This window comes from Rhineura floridana, chromosome 2 (genome assembly GCF_030035675.1).
Source record: "Rhineura floridana isolate rRhiFlo1 chromosome 2, rRhiFlo1.hap2, whole genome shotgun sequence".
NCBI lineage: Eukaryota > Metazoa > Chordata > Lepidosauria > Squamata > Rhineuridae > Rhineura > Rhineura floridana.
This window is the reverse complement of record NC_084481.1, coordinates 21781220-21796236: the sequence shown is the minus strand read 5'-3', so window position 1 is coordinate 21796236 and position 15017 is coordinate 21781220.

The window sequence follows — 15017 nt, the reverse complement described above, 5'->3', positions numbered from 1 at the left end:
ACTGATATATCTGAATAAGCTTCTTTTGAGGCAGGAGCCCGTCTCAAAAGCAGGCACAGGCTAAGTCACCCTTCCCGGAAGTCCGTATTACAGTTTTTATTCTGTAGAAAACGAATACTGATTTTTTTAAAACTAATACTGATTTTTCTGCAATGACCAACTGGTTTGACAATAAACTATTATATGGGCTGTATGTATTTATACATCTGCAGTGTGTGTGTGGTCTTTCCAACGACCCTGTGAGGTAGGGTTGGAAACCAAGGCAGCTCATAACAAGAAATAAAGCCATTTAAAATCCAATAACCATAAAGCAAGAATAAACAGTTGGAAAACAGCCTAAAGAGGCATGATTCTGAATTTTGGGTTGTGTGAATGAAGTTTATTTACTTATTATTTTATTTATATCCCGTCCTTCCTCCCAGTAGGAGCCCAGGGCGGCAAACAAAAGCACTAAAAGCACTTTAAAACATCATAAAAACAGACTTTAAAATATATTAAAACATCTTTGAAAATATTTTTTAAAAGCTTTAAAAAAACATTTTTTTTAAAAAAAAGGAAAGGCTTAAAAAGATATTAAAAAGCAATTCCAACACAGACTCAGACTGGGATAAGGTCTCAACTTAAAAGAACAAGTTGAAAGAACAAGTTCCTTATCACTTGAGGCTGTAGTTCTCTGCACGCTTCCCAGTTTGAGTAAGCCCCATTGAATACATTGGGACTTGCTTCTGAGTAAACAAACATCGGATTGCACTATAAATATATTTACAGATTGTGTAATTCATAAACATATTTGAGAGTCATGTTTATAGAAATATTTCTTCATACTGTGTCCCAGTAAGTATTTGATTTCACACTATGGTTGTAGATGATTTTTTCCTCTACATTTTAAGTGTGCCCTTCTTCCTGGGGGTGGTCATGGTTCTCCATTGTTTTCATCCTGAGGGGAGGATAGGCTGAGAGATGGTGAGTAGCACATTTAAGGTCTCTTCACCTCCCCCCCTTTTTAATTTGTATTTATTTTAAATTTCTCCAATATCTTCCCCTGGCTGTTTGTATGTATTTTAAATATTTTTAGATTAAATAAATAGGAAATCATAATTGTGAACCTCCCTAAAAGCAATTTACCTATCCTTATGTTTTGGCAAAGTGATGGTGTGAAGGCATGCTGGTAGAACAAGAGACCATGTTTGAGGCATGTTATAAGGTGTTTGAGGACTTTGTCCCACATTACTTTTTGAGACCTGTAGATTCATGTAGGAAAGAACATGTGCACGTATTGAATGGTGGCTTGGGTGCTGTTTTTTCAGTCTATGCTGCATGCGTAGGGAAGGTGATACATCATCTGGCAGCTAGCTTCATAACGTGAGAATGAAAAACATTTGGATCACCATTCACTTGTTTACTTTTCTCACTATTGAGACCACTTCATATATTACTTTTTCATACACAGAAATTTAATCTTTGTATAGGAAAAAGTATTTTGTAAAATATGAAGGACAGTGGCTGCCCAGTCAGTATAACCACTGTACAAGATCTACTCAGCCACTGTAATTACCTTTTTGTTTTGAGTGCCCTTTTGTCTGGGTCTTGGTTCAGGTGTGTATCCAACTTTGATGTGCTTATGGAAGGGGTGTGCAAGTAGTGTCCCTCCAAGTGTGGAGGCTTGGACAAACATTGTGTTATGGAAAACCAAAGTCTGTGTGAAAGTACATATTTGGGGATGCCATCAGTGTAATCCTAAACACACTTAATAAATAATATCGAACTTGCACGTCACAAAATATATTACGATCATGTCCACAAGCACCAGGAGGGTAGTCGCCCAGGGGATCTTAGTCCCTCTGCTTTTTTGGGAGCAGGGTCCCTATGTCTCCAAGCATCCTACAGTCAGCATGAAAACGGAGTGTGTTAGTCACTGAGAAGAGTCTTCTAATATGCTTCCTTGCCTTTTCTGCAGATTGGAGCCAATCAGAGTGAAAGGAGGTGAGTCAGCCACTGAGAAGACTCTTCTCAGTTGCTAACGCTCTCCACTTTCATGCTGATTGCCTCCTAGAGATGTTTGTTGTTGTGAGAGAATGCATTAACAAAGATCTCATTCTTAATCCAGGAGCAAAAAAGGGTGTACGTGGCTGTAACTATCATGAAGGGACCCTGCAGCTCTGAATTTTCTACTAAACAACTGATAAATACCTATGTAACTTTGTGTCTGGAGACTTATTATTAAGAATCATTTTCCATAATTGTAAGGAGGTGTGTCCACACGCATGCATCCCAGGCACCTAAATGAGGGGAGAGAGCAGCATAGGGACATAAGCAGGTGTCTTATTCCAGGGGTTCCCAAACCTTTCTTCTACATAGACCACTTGAAAATTGCTGAGGGTCTGAAAGTATCTGAAAATTTACTATGGGCATATGCAAGATAATTAACTCCCATTAGTAATAAGAGCAAGAATTTGGGCTGTGCGTATGATATTGTAATTTAAAGGTGTAATTTTAATTTTGCTAGTTGTTTATGTCACTGCTATTGCCATTACATTCAGTGATATATGGGAATTACGATTTACGAGTAACATTAGTACAAAAAACATTACTAAGGATTCTGTATGGTCTGATACGGGAGGAGGTCCATGGGGGTGACACCATGAGTTACCGCACCAGGTGACACCAACCCTAGTGATGCCACTGGTGGATCTGCCCTACAACCTGGGTATCATGGACATTATTATTCAGCCCCAGCAAAATCTAACTCCAGGGGATTGGCAATATTTTTTTTCCAAATACTTTTCCATTTCCACAAGCAAAAAAATATACTGGGATCCCAAGGAAAGGTTTATTTTTGTACATAGTAGATATGGCAGAATATGCTCGTGGCACCAAAGAAGAAAGAGATAAAGGGTGGTATTTAATACTAGTCCTACTTAGAGTAGATCCACTGAAGTTAACATTTATTTATTTATTTATTACATTTATATACCGCACCATAGCCGAAGCTCTCTGGGTGGTTTACAGCAGTTAAAACAATAAAAACAAATATACAAATTTTAAAACACAAAAAACAATTTAAAAACACAATTAAATTTTTTAAAAAACAATTTAAAAACACAATTAAATTTTTTAAAAAACAATTTAAAAACACATGCTAAAATGCCTGGGAGAAGAGGAAATAGACACGACTAACTTAGGTTCATTAATTTCAGTGGGTCTACTCTGAGTAGTACTTAGGTGAATACAACCCAGTTTTTTAAACCCATATTTTAAAAAATGAATAAATTAGACAAGCAGAAATTATTCTGTGTGTGTGTGTCAAATTTACATTAGATCCACATAGAAAAATTAGATAAATTAGATAAAGAGAAATGCCAGGGATAGAATAAGAGGAGAAAATAAACTGTCCAAATTAATGTAAGAATGCATGGAGGGTAGATAATTCCAATAAAATGGATGTTACTTATTATTCTTGGAGAGACAAGTCCAGTTCCAGAATAAATTTTATTTTGTTGACAACTTCTGTACAGAAAGCTGTAGTTGAAGCAGACACTGGATTAACAAAAGTGCCAAATCGCTACCCCATTTGGGTGAACCTAGATATTTTGTGACGCCAACCTACTGTGTACACATGGAGATTTAATACTCTGCCTTTGACAAAAAAAAGAGATTTGTAGAAAGCTTTAGGAAGAATTATTTCAAAGAAAACTGAATATCAGGCATGTCCATACATGTAGTACAGGATGAAATGAAACCAGTAATAAGAGGTCAACGAATCCAAGAGGTGGCATGACTTAGGGGGAAAACCCCCCAAAACTGAAACATTGAGATTACAAATAGGGCTAAAAGATTAGGAATAAAACATATGATGACAGGACCAAAAAAAAAAAGTATTGTGAATTGGTGGTAGAAAGAAAATAACTGTTTGGTTATATGGGGCTGGCTTTGACGTTAGTCCAGAACCTCCAGCTAGTGCAGAATGTGGCTGCCACATTGGTGAGTTTGGCAGCCTAGTGGGACCACTGGTCCTGAAAGCATTGCTAGGGCTTCTAGGGAACTATTGGGTCCAATTCATTAGTACTAGCATACAAAACCCTAAACAGTCTGGACCCCAAGTACCTAAAATTTTGCATCCCCCAATATTAACTATCTTGGGCATTATGAACAGTAGGGAAGGCCTTGTTGGTGGTACCACTGCTAGATGGTGTCTGGCTGTTGCTGACCTGCAACAGGGCCTTTTTGGTAGTGGTTCTCTTCTTTTGGAATGCCCTCCCTGGTGAGGTACAAATTTCTCCCTCATTAATAACATTTAGGTGAACTTTTTTTAAAAAAAATCCTGTTCACCCAGGCATTTCACGGCTGAAAGATAGTGTTATTGGCAACCTTGACATTATGCCATTAGGAAGTATTCATATTCTTTTGTCAAATCTCCGATTCTACTTAGGCATCACTTTAATGCAAAAACTCTGGGCAGAATTTGTTTATATTGCTCATGCCGCCCTGGTCTCCTGCTGGGAGGAAGGGCAGGATATAAATAAAATAATAAATAAATAATGCACATTTTGCTGCAAAATACAGAAATAATAGGGCTGCTGGGGCAGTTGTGATTGTGACATAGGGTCACCTATTTTCCCTTGAGTCCCTGCTTTTGTTCCTTGAATAGAAACCTGACATGCAGAAATTAAGCGGGAGAAGCCTTTCCCCTCCTTGTCTCTCAGTCAAAATAGCCCAGCTAGCAGAGCCTTAGACTGAAGATCCCTGGTCCAGTTTGGCAAGGCTGCCTGGCATTATGGATTATGCTAGGAACCTAGGAAGCTGCCTTTTACTGAATCAGACCATTGGTTCATCTAGCTCAGTATTGTCTACACTGAAAGGCAGAAGCTCGCCGGGGTTTCAGGCAGCCATTTCCCCAAGCCTTGCTTGGAGATGCCAGGGACCTTCTGCATGCAAGCAATGTGTTCTGCCACTAGGCTATGGCCCCTCCCTAAAGATAGCTCAGTGGCAGAGCACATAGTGCATGCAAAACGTCCTCAGTTCAGTCCCTGGCATTCCCAGCTTAAATAGCTAAGATCAAGTAGCAGGTGATGGGAAAGACCTATGCCTGAGGTCCTGGAGAGCAACTGCCAGTCAGAGCAGACAATACTAGGTTAGATGGACTAATAATCTAGCCTGGTATAAGGCATTTTCCTATAGAAATAAGTTTAACTGTATGATTACTTTGTATGAAGCTATTAAGGGCCGAATAACACTGGCTGCTACCTTCTTAATCAGCTAGCTATATTCGCTGTGCTTTTAAGAGCAGCTTGCTCTGTTGATAGGCCTTCACATGCTACGTAAACAGGCACAGTCCCCTCTGTGCTCATCCACTGTAATCGAGGCTGCTGGCTACACTACATTCAGCATAACTTGTGAAAGAACTTCTATGCTATATTGGGGACCCTTGAATCAGATGTAATCCCAGGCTGTAAGATCCAACCACATGTGTATGGATATGCAGGGCTGCTTTGCACCATATAAGCTCTTCCACAGGTTAGGCCACTTGCGTTTTTTGAGACCAGCAGGCATGATTCTGCTCCCCCCTCTATGCACATTTTATTTTTATTTTATTTATCAAAATGTATATCCTGCTTGAATGTAAAGACCTCTAAGCGGTTTACAAAAACATTAAGATTTAAAACAGTTAAAAACAAGTAATTCAAACCTTATTTAAAATAGCTACTAGCTAAAAAATAAAATAAAACAGATCAACATCTACATGTCTTGATATGCTTGAGTGACGAAGCATCCTAATTTTTCATATCCAGGCTCTAAACGGCTTTACATGGTCATTTTTGCACATTAAATTCTTGTTGAAGACATAAGAGCAGGTTTTATCTTTCCTGGTCAGTAAGCAACCTTATAGGAGCAGGGCCATAGAAAAAGATAGCAAACCTTAACTGATTATGATGATAACTGTTACCCCCCCACCCCAAAATATGATAAACTGTACACTTTATAAGAACAAATACTTTCAAATACTTGCCACAATCTCGATGGCATGGAATAATCTGTTAAAGGATTCTTTTTTTTTTAACAGTGATATTATTGTAACTCTCCCTGGGATATTTTTTTTTTAAATCAATGGCAGCATAGGACTGTGTAGAAATATTTTAACTAAAACAAACAAATATGAGTTGGGAGGGGGCAAATTTATGTTTTGCTTTGGGTGCTCCTGCTTTAGATCATTGGAATTAAATCCCATGTTCTTTAGGTCCTTTCCAGATCTCTGGTTCTATCATAAAATTGCCCCAGAACTGTAAACACAGTTGCCAGTGTTTATACTAGCTTTACTCGTGTTTCTTTAGGAGTTGCCTAACAAGAATATAATTGGCCAGGCTTTTTCTTGCATAAAAGGATAGTGATGGATTTCATCTGCTAAATTCTGTGAATCTGTTTTTCTAGAAAACAAATAAACAAACACCAACAGGGCCACTACAAATTTGAGAACCTTCGATCCATGGAGCATATGTATAAGTTGTCTGAATGCAGCCTTTGTAAATAGACATTACAATAAATGTGTGTGTGTGTGTAAAAAAGGCTTTTGTTTTTCATCCTTTGGGTCTCAACTTAAGGAGTATGATGTGTGAACCCCCTAGTGGCAAATATCATCAATCTCTGAGCCTTCTACGCTTAGTCCTGCCCCCCGCCTTGTTTTAGCAAACAACTTAATTATACAGCCACAAGAGTGGCTGTATACTATAGCCAGTGTGGATTTTTCACATTCCACAATGTTAAATTGAAAATACCCCCATGCCATTCTGATACTTTCCATAAGCTCATTTCAAAACAAAACCTTACAAAACTTATGGTCCTGAACTCAGAAAAACACTTGCTTAACAACCGTCTCAATTTTCATGGCCATACACAAAACAGCCAGAGAGAATAGACAGTTCAAAGTGGAAAAAGAGAGGGGGAAAAACCCAGAGCCCTTTTGGACTTTTTTCTGTCATAGTTCTCATAATCTGTTCAAATTCATTAAAAATCAGCCATGTTCACAGAATACCTGTCATCCTAATACTGACCTTGCCCCATACTCTGACCTTCATCTACTGCAGTTTAAAAGTTAAAAAGTGCCTGGCTGATTTGTGATGGCAGGTGTAGGCTCTTAGTTCCTTGATTTATTCCTATGAGAGGATCATATATGTGCAGCTGTATGTGTGTTATGTGCCTTCAAGTCGATTACGACTTATGACGACCGTATGAATCAGTGACCTCCAGTAGCGTCTGTTGTAAACCACCCTGTTCAGATCTTGTACGTTCAGGTCTGTGACTTCCTTTATGGTATCAATGCATCTCTTGTTTGATCTTCCTCTTTTTCTAATCCCTTCTGTTTTCCCCAGCATTATTGTCTTTTCTAGTGAATCATGTCTTCTCATTATGTGTCCAAATTATGATAACCTCAGTTTCATCATTTTAGTGATAGTTCAGGTTTAATTTGTTCTAATTATTTGTCTTTTTCACAGTCCATCGACAAAGCTCTCCTCCAGCACCACATTTCAAATGAGTTGATTTTTCTTTTATCCACTTTTTTCACTGTCTAACTTTCACATCCATACATAGAGATTGGGAATACCATGGTCTGAATGATCCTGACTTTAGTGTTCAGTGATACATCTTTGCATTTGAGGACCTTTTCTAGCTCTCTCATAGCTGCCCTCCCCAGTCCTAGTCTTCTTCTGATTTCTTGACTATTGCCTCCATTTTGGTTAATGACAGTGCCAAGGTATTGATAATCCTTGACAAGTTCACTGTCCTCATTATCAACTTTGAAGTTACAGAAATCTTCTGTTGTCATTACTTAAGTTTTCTTGACATTCAGCTGTAGTCCTGCTTTTGTGCTTTCCTCTTTAACTTTTGTCAGCATTCATTTCAGATTATTACTGGTTTCTGCTAGTAGTATGGTATCATCTGCATATCTTAAAATATTGATATTTTTTCCTTCAATTTTCACACCTCCTTCATCTTGGTCCAATCTCGCTTTCCATATGATATGTTCTGCATATATATTAAACAAATAGGGTGATAAAATACACCCCTGTCTTACACACTTTCCAATGGGGAACCAATCGGTTTCTCCATATTCTGTCCTTACAGTAGCCTCTTGTCCAGAGTATAAGTTGCGCATCAGAACAATCAGATGCTGTGGCACCCCCATTTATTTTAAAGCATTCCATAGTTTTTTGTGATCTACACAATTAAAGGTCTTGATGTAATCTATAAAACACAAGGTGATTTTCTTCTGAAATTCCTTGCTCCATTCCATTATCCAACATATGTTTGCGATATGATCTCTGGTGCCTCTTCCCTTTCTAAATCCAGTTGTCACGTCTGGCATTTGTCGCTCCATAAATGGTAAGAGCCTTTGTTGTAGAATCTTGAGCATTACTTTACTTGCATGGGATATTAAGGCAATAGTTCGATAATTACTGCATTCTCTGGGATCTCCTTTCTTTGTAATTGGGGTGTATATTGAATGCTTCCAGTCTGTGGGCCACTGTTTTATTTTCCATATTTTTTGACAAATTTTTGTCAAAATTTGGAACAATTCTGTCTCAGTAGATTGTAGCAACTCAATTGGTATGCCATCTATTCCTGGTGATTTGTTTCTTCCAAGTATTTTAAGTGCAGCTTTCACCTCACATTCTAACATTTCTGGTTCTTCTTCATATAGTTCTTCCATGAATGAATCTGTCATCCTTGCATCTCTTGTATACAGTTCTTCAGTGTATTGCTTCCATCTTCCTTTTATTTTATCTTGGTCAGTCAGTGTGTTCCCTTGTTGATAGCATGGGGGGGGGAATCATGGTCCTATTTTGCCATCAATTTTTGTGTGTATACAGAGACATATGCTTGTCAAATGTCAAATTATTCTAGGTATGAAAAATATCATTCTAAAAGAGGCCTGCATTTTGCAAGTGGTAGTTGACTTAAGATGATCCTGAAATCATACTAGAGATGGGATCCATTGGCTGGTGCCACTTTGAAAACATTCTGTTGACCTGATAGGCCAGTATCAACTCGAGTTTGTTCTTTGTCTGGTATCTGCCACTTTCCCCCCCTCCCAACAATTTCGATTTTAATGTCAATAATTATAAAGGAAATATCAATAATTACAAAGAAAATATCAATATTTTGAAAGGAAATATTGATAAATGGAAGGAAATATCAATAAAAGTATTGTTAATATTGATATGTTAGAGGAATATTTTTTTTAAAAAACCGATTTTCAAAAATAGTTATGGAAAATCGCTACATAAAAATCCAATCCACAACAATAGAGAATAAGCAAATTAATGAAAATTCAGTATGAAATCTGAATTGGGTGGAATTCTAGCACATCCCTAGCCCATACAGATGACCAAAGTACTTCGGGGGCAAGCTCTTTCATGCTGGAGTGACTTGGTCACCCAGCCATCATGTCCAGCACTGAGGATAATTTTTACCGCATATCAGGCACAGGTGTGGTAAAATAGCATCCTGTAACTGACTTCCGGGAAGGGTGACTTAGCCTGTGCCTGCTTTTGAGACGGGCTCCTGCCTCAAAAGAAGCTTATTCAGATATATCAGTCAGTTTTTTCTTTTTTTTTTGACTGATTAAACTTCTCCCGGGTAGGGAGAAACGAAGAGATTAACCTCAAAGCCTATTTTTGTTGGGACGACCAGATCTCATTAATTTATGGGACGAGGTCCAGCCGACGAAGGTGGGACGGATTTTCAACAGCAAGCTCTATCTGTTAAAGCGAACGTTCATCTTATCTTCTAAGAGAGAACGCACTAACAGGCAAGCACCCTTCTTTCTATATTTTTCTTTTACTTGACTTAAATTGTTGCTGTTTAAAAGAGATTTGCCAGATTGATCAGTTTTTGACATCTCACTGGGGAGCCATAACTTCTCTCTGCTACGCACTAATTAATAGCTTATCTCTGTTTTTGTTGCAAAAAGCTGTCCTGGATTTGCATTCTAAAGATATACACAGAAGAGGGATTTCTATTCCAGATTTTTATTTTGAAAAATATTATACTGTTTTGAGACTACTCTCTTTTTGGTCTATTTTATTTTGACGAATCTGTTTCTTGACGATTGCCATTAATTGTTTCGATCCTGGGAACTGCATTTTGTTTACTTAACTATTGGAGAGATAAGGCTGTCTGCACTGTTTATACTGTGATGTCACCAAGTTTGGAGTATTAACCCAATTGTTGCTGAAATAAGAAGTGGTTTTCCTATATTTTTCTTTTAAAATGGCAATTAAGAAAGTGGCTGAAAATCTGGAAATAACTATGTTTCAGAAAATAATGGATGAGATTGAGATAACGAAAATTGAATTGAGTAAAATGAAGCAGGAGATTAAAGATATAAGGGTCCCTGTGAGAGAGGTGACCCTGGAAGGGGTCCCTGTGAGAGAGGAGACCCCGGAGATTGGAACAGGGGTCCCTGTGAGAGAGGAGACCCTGGAGACTGGAATAGGGGTCCCTGTGAGAGAGGAGATCCCGGAGATTGGAACCAACGTGGAACAGGAACAAGATTTGGAGTCTATGGACTTTAGAAATAAAATCTATTGTTTGGAACTCAATGTTATCTCTGAAGAAATGAATGAAGATTCTAGAGATAAAGTTATCAATGGCATGGATAATCTTCTGGACTGGAATGATGTGATGGAGCCCAATATAGAGAAAATCTATGGAATTAACTGCAGCCATGTGACAATGGAAAAACTTTTAAGAGATGACCCAGTGCATTTTGAAAAAAAGAACAGAGATATGATTTTACAGCAGTATTTCAGCAACCTATTCAGAATGGATGGCAAGAAAATATTTGGGATAGAGGTAATTCCCATCAGACTCTTACTATATGACTATGGCTTTGACAGCAAGATTATTATGGAATACTGATAATGGAAGACTGGATATTGAAATTACTGGACTTAACAAGACTACTGAAGATGGAAGATGGAAAATGGAACTAATAGAGATAATAGAACAATGGCTACTGAAATTATTGAACCTAACAGATTCTGATGTGATGGATTAATTGAAATGTTTATTTTGACTATGGTTATGACAATAAGATTATCATAATTAGTAATGAGATGGATTAATCGATATGCTTATCTGGAAAAAAAAATTGATAGATATATTTCTTAAAGAATTGAAACCTCTCTTTGACTTTTTGTGGAAAGAATAAAGTAATGTTTATGAGATTTGATGATTAAGTAAGATAACTACTGGAGGAAAGTGATTTTATAATATGACTTAAGAGACAGGATTGTTATATATTATAGACTTATAACTGATTTGATCTTTGACAAATGGGAAGTCAATATTTTACTCTTTATTTTTTATTTTTGTTTTTTTTTTTCTTTTTTTCTTTTTGTTTAACTATTTTTGATTTTGTTTTTTGTCTTTGAATGTTTTATGATTTTGTCTTGTATGTTTTATGAAAATCTGAATAAAAATTATTGAAAAAAAAAAAAAATAGCATCCTGTAACTAACCTCTATCATACACCAATGTGGCTGAGGTTATCTCACTGCTATATATAAAATGGATGGGGGAAATTTGGCCATCCAGATGTTGCTGAACTACAACTCCTATCATTCCTTGCCATTGTCCATGCTTACTGGACTGATGGGAGTTGTAGTTCAGCAACATCTGGAGGGCCAAAGAGTCCCCCCCGATTAGAAGGTAAGTAGATGACAATGTGTAGCTTAAACTGAGTGATATGTTCAAGCACATAACATCTGCTAGCTGGATGAGTGAATGCCGAAAAGAAGAAGAAGCGATGAATCAATTAGAATGCACTTTACAAATGTTGACTTTGCCAGCAGTGATTTGGCTCTTTTGCAACTTAGTTGGAGAGTGGTAACAGATTCTTGAACAAAAGATGGGCTGTAGTGATGCCAGGCATTAATGCTTCAGCTACTGATAAATTAAATGGTGCATTGATGAGTGAGACTATTACACATGATGAGACTGCTTTATTTCAGAATAATTCCTGAGGGGTCAATATGATATGATGGCTGCATCACTCATCTTTATCTTGCTAAGAAGAAGAAGAGGAAGAAGAAGAAGAATCTAGGAGAAAAAAAGGGGATCTGAATATCCTGAAACTTATGAACACTTTAACTTTTTTAGATTTAAAGTCTGATCTGCTCCATTCTCTCTCCCGCAGTTCAAATATAAACTTTTTTTTTTAAAGACAGGATAGGTCCTCTTTCTTCATCTGTGGTGTACAGTACAAATCACAATGTGGGTAAAGTTGGTTAAATCAAATCTTCAACCATCAGTCTTCAATCAAAACCAAACATTTTATAGGGGAAATGCATGACATAGGTCTACAGTTTTTAAACAAAACAATTTATTTCTCAAAAAAATAAATCAGAAACAGTCTAGATTCTTCTGCAGCTTGGATTTTTTTTTTTAAGGGGAGAGGGCTTTAAAGCTTGTCTCTCCTTTGTTTCTGAGGAAGAATTTTCCCAATGTTTCCTGTTCCTCTCACAACTCGTAGAAGGAAGAGCATTTTGCTCTACCAGCAGCATTTAGCTTTCTCAGATGGAGGACGATACAGCCTTGAAGTGCATCAGATCAATCCTGCTTCACACAACATGCTAAGCCAAACCTAAGAACAAATCTTAGTTACACCTCATGGGTAGTGAGGAGTAAGGATGTCAGAGGAACCACTGAAAATGGAGTATCAACTGGATTTCCTTCCATCTGTCTGTTCAAGCCCCATTGTGGCACAGACTTTGCTCTGAATGGTTTTTGCCTTAGTTTGCTACAATGAACTTTTTTAATGCATACATTACATGTAAATAGACCCCAAAATTGCTTTGCCATATGTATTATTTCTACATTAATTGACATTTTTGCTGCTTTCCTGACAGGGCCCTTTTTGCTTTTTTTGTTTCTGAAGTTTTGTTGCCAGAGGCAGCCTATAGGCAATCCTAACCATGTTTCCTCAGGAGTAAATCACATTCAATTCTGTGAGTTGAGGGCTGCATTCAGACATGGGATTTATTGTGTTAGTTTTAGTGATTATCATGGTAGAGCTTCTGTCTTGATATCTAACATTCCTTTCACACTGCAGTCCCTGTTGCATTATGGAACTGTGGCTTTGGGGCTGATATACCGCCATGTCACACTAAATTTCATTCACACAAGTGGGTGTGGTGTGACACAACAGTGAAAGTCATTGGACATGTCCTGCTCCCCCACCCTTTCTGCACATGTACAATTCTGTCCCCCCATGAAAACAGCAGGAAAGAAATTTCATCATTTTGTTCCTGCGATTTTCAGGGTTAATGGGGTTGAAAATGGATTTTTTTTTCCTGGAAGCAAGTAACACAGAAATGAGTGCTAAACTTCCACTATATTCCACTAGATTTCCAGAAGTAGCTTTTACACTGTGTGAAAGATCAAATAAAATGCAGAAATTATCAGGTAAGGAAACACTGGGAAAACGGAATAAACTGCTGTCTGAATGCAGCCTTGCTCCCAGATAAATGGGGTTAGGGTTTCAGCCTTAATCTGCTTCCTATTGTGAATTTTAAAAATCAGTGGAATGCTTTGCTCATTAGTGTTCTTTTCACATGGAAAAAAGTGGTCTCTTTTGTTACCTGTGGATTTTATCTGTGCTCCTCAGTTAAAATCCGAGCCTCTTTGTTAAAGTGAAGAGAACCCTCTACACTTAACTGTTCATTTTTGACCAGGCATCTCCTGTGTTTTAAAACTAAAATTAAATGTAAAACTTCCTCCCCGCCCCCCTCCCCAAGTTTTGTTGACTTGTATGTTGTTCTTTTTTCTGCCTACGGTGAAGGACATGGTGGTGTCTTCCGTCCCCCACCCATTCCATAGTTTTGAATGGCCCCAATATAATAAAAAAGATGTTTATTATTAGGTATGATAGCTGGTTGACTAAAAGGGCAGGATGGCGAGGAGAACAGAACTGCCACCTACACGGGCGAGGGAGGAGGGTGACTCTATCTAGTTTCTTCCTGTGAGGATTCTAACTGCCATCAAGAGGTTATGTGTTTGATTGCTATGAGTCTGTTGACCATGTAAGGCTGTACTTGAGTGGAACTGAATGCCTTTTTAGTTGTATTTACTAGATTAAGCTGTGCTATGGTTGTATAGGGGGCTGGGAATTTAATTTGATTGGTTTGTTTAAGTGAATGAATGATTGGATATACTGTATAGTGGATGTAGAGCTTGGAAAAGTTACTTTTTTGAACTACAACTCCCATCAGCCCAATCCAGTGGCCATGCTGGCTGGGGCTGATGGGAGTTGTAGTTCAAAAAAAGTAACTTTTCCAAGCTCTGAGTGGATGAGAAGACTAAGTTGATTTTTCTTTTGCCTTGTTGTCAGTTCTGTTATTTTCAGAGAAGGGGTGTATACTTTTTAGTTGATTTTCATTTATAACGTTTCATGTCTCGGTGTTTAGAAGATATTATGTCTAGTTTGCTATGTTTTAAAATGTGGAAACGTCTTTTTATTTTTGGAGCTGATTTGATTAATGTGTAATGTTCATTTTGATGCTAAAGAGGATGCTTGATTTAGTGGTTAACTGTGTTTTATAGAATGTGGACATTTTCTGGTGTTTTTTGCATTTGTTTTTTTATTTAAGATGTCTTAACCTATGTTGTAAACCAATCAGAGTTTTGTTTAATTATGTGGGAGACATAAATTGTCCAAATAAATAAATTAAATTAAAAGTCAGCCATCTGAAGAAAGAACAATATGGCCCTGTTCTCATGTCCTGGACACTGTGATTGGGGTGGGGGGTGAGGAATGACCACTCTTTGGTCTCATCTGCACTTTACATTTAAAACAGTAACATACCACTGTAAACAGCCATGGCTTCTCCAAAAGAATAGTGGAAACTGTCATTTGTTAAGAGTGCTAAGAGTTGTTAGGAGAACCCTATTCCGCTTACAGATTCCCTGATTCCCCTACAATTCTCAGTTTCCTGGGAAGAGGGATTGATTGTTAAACCA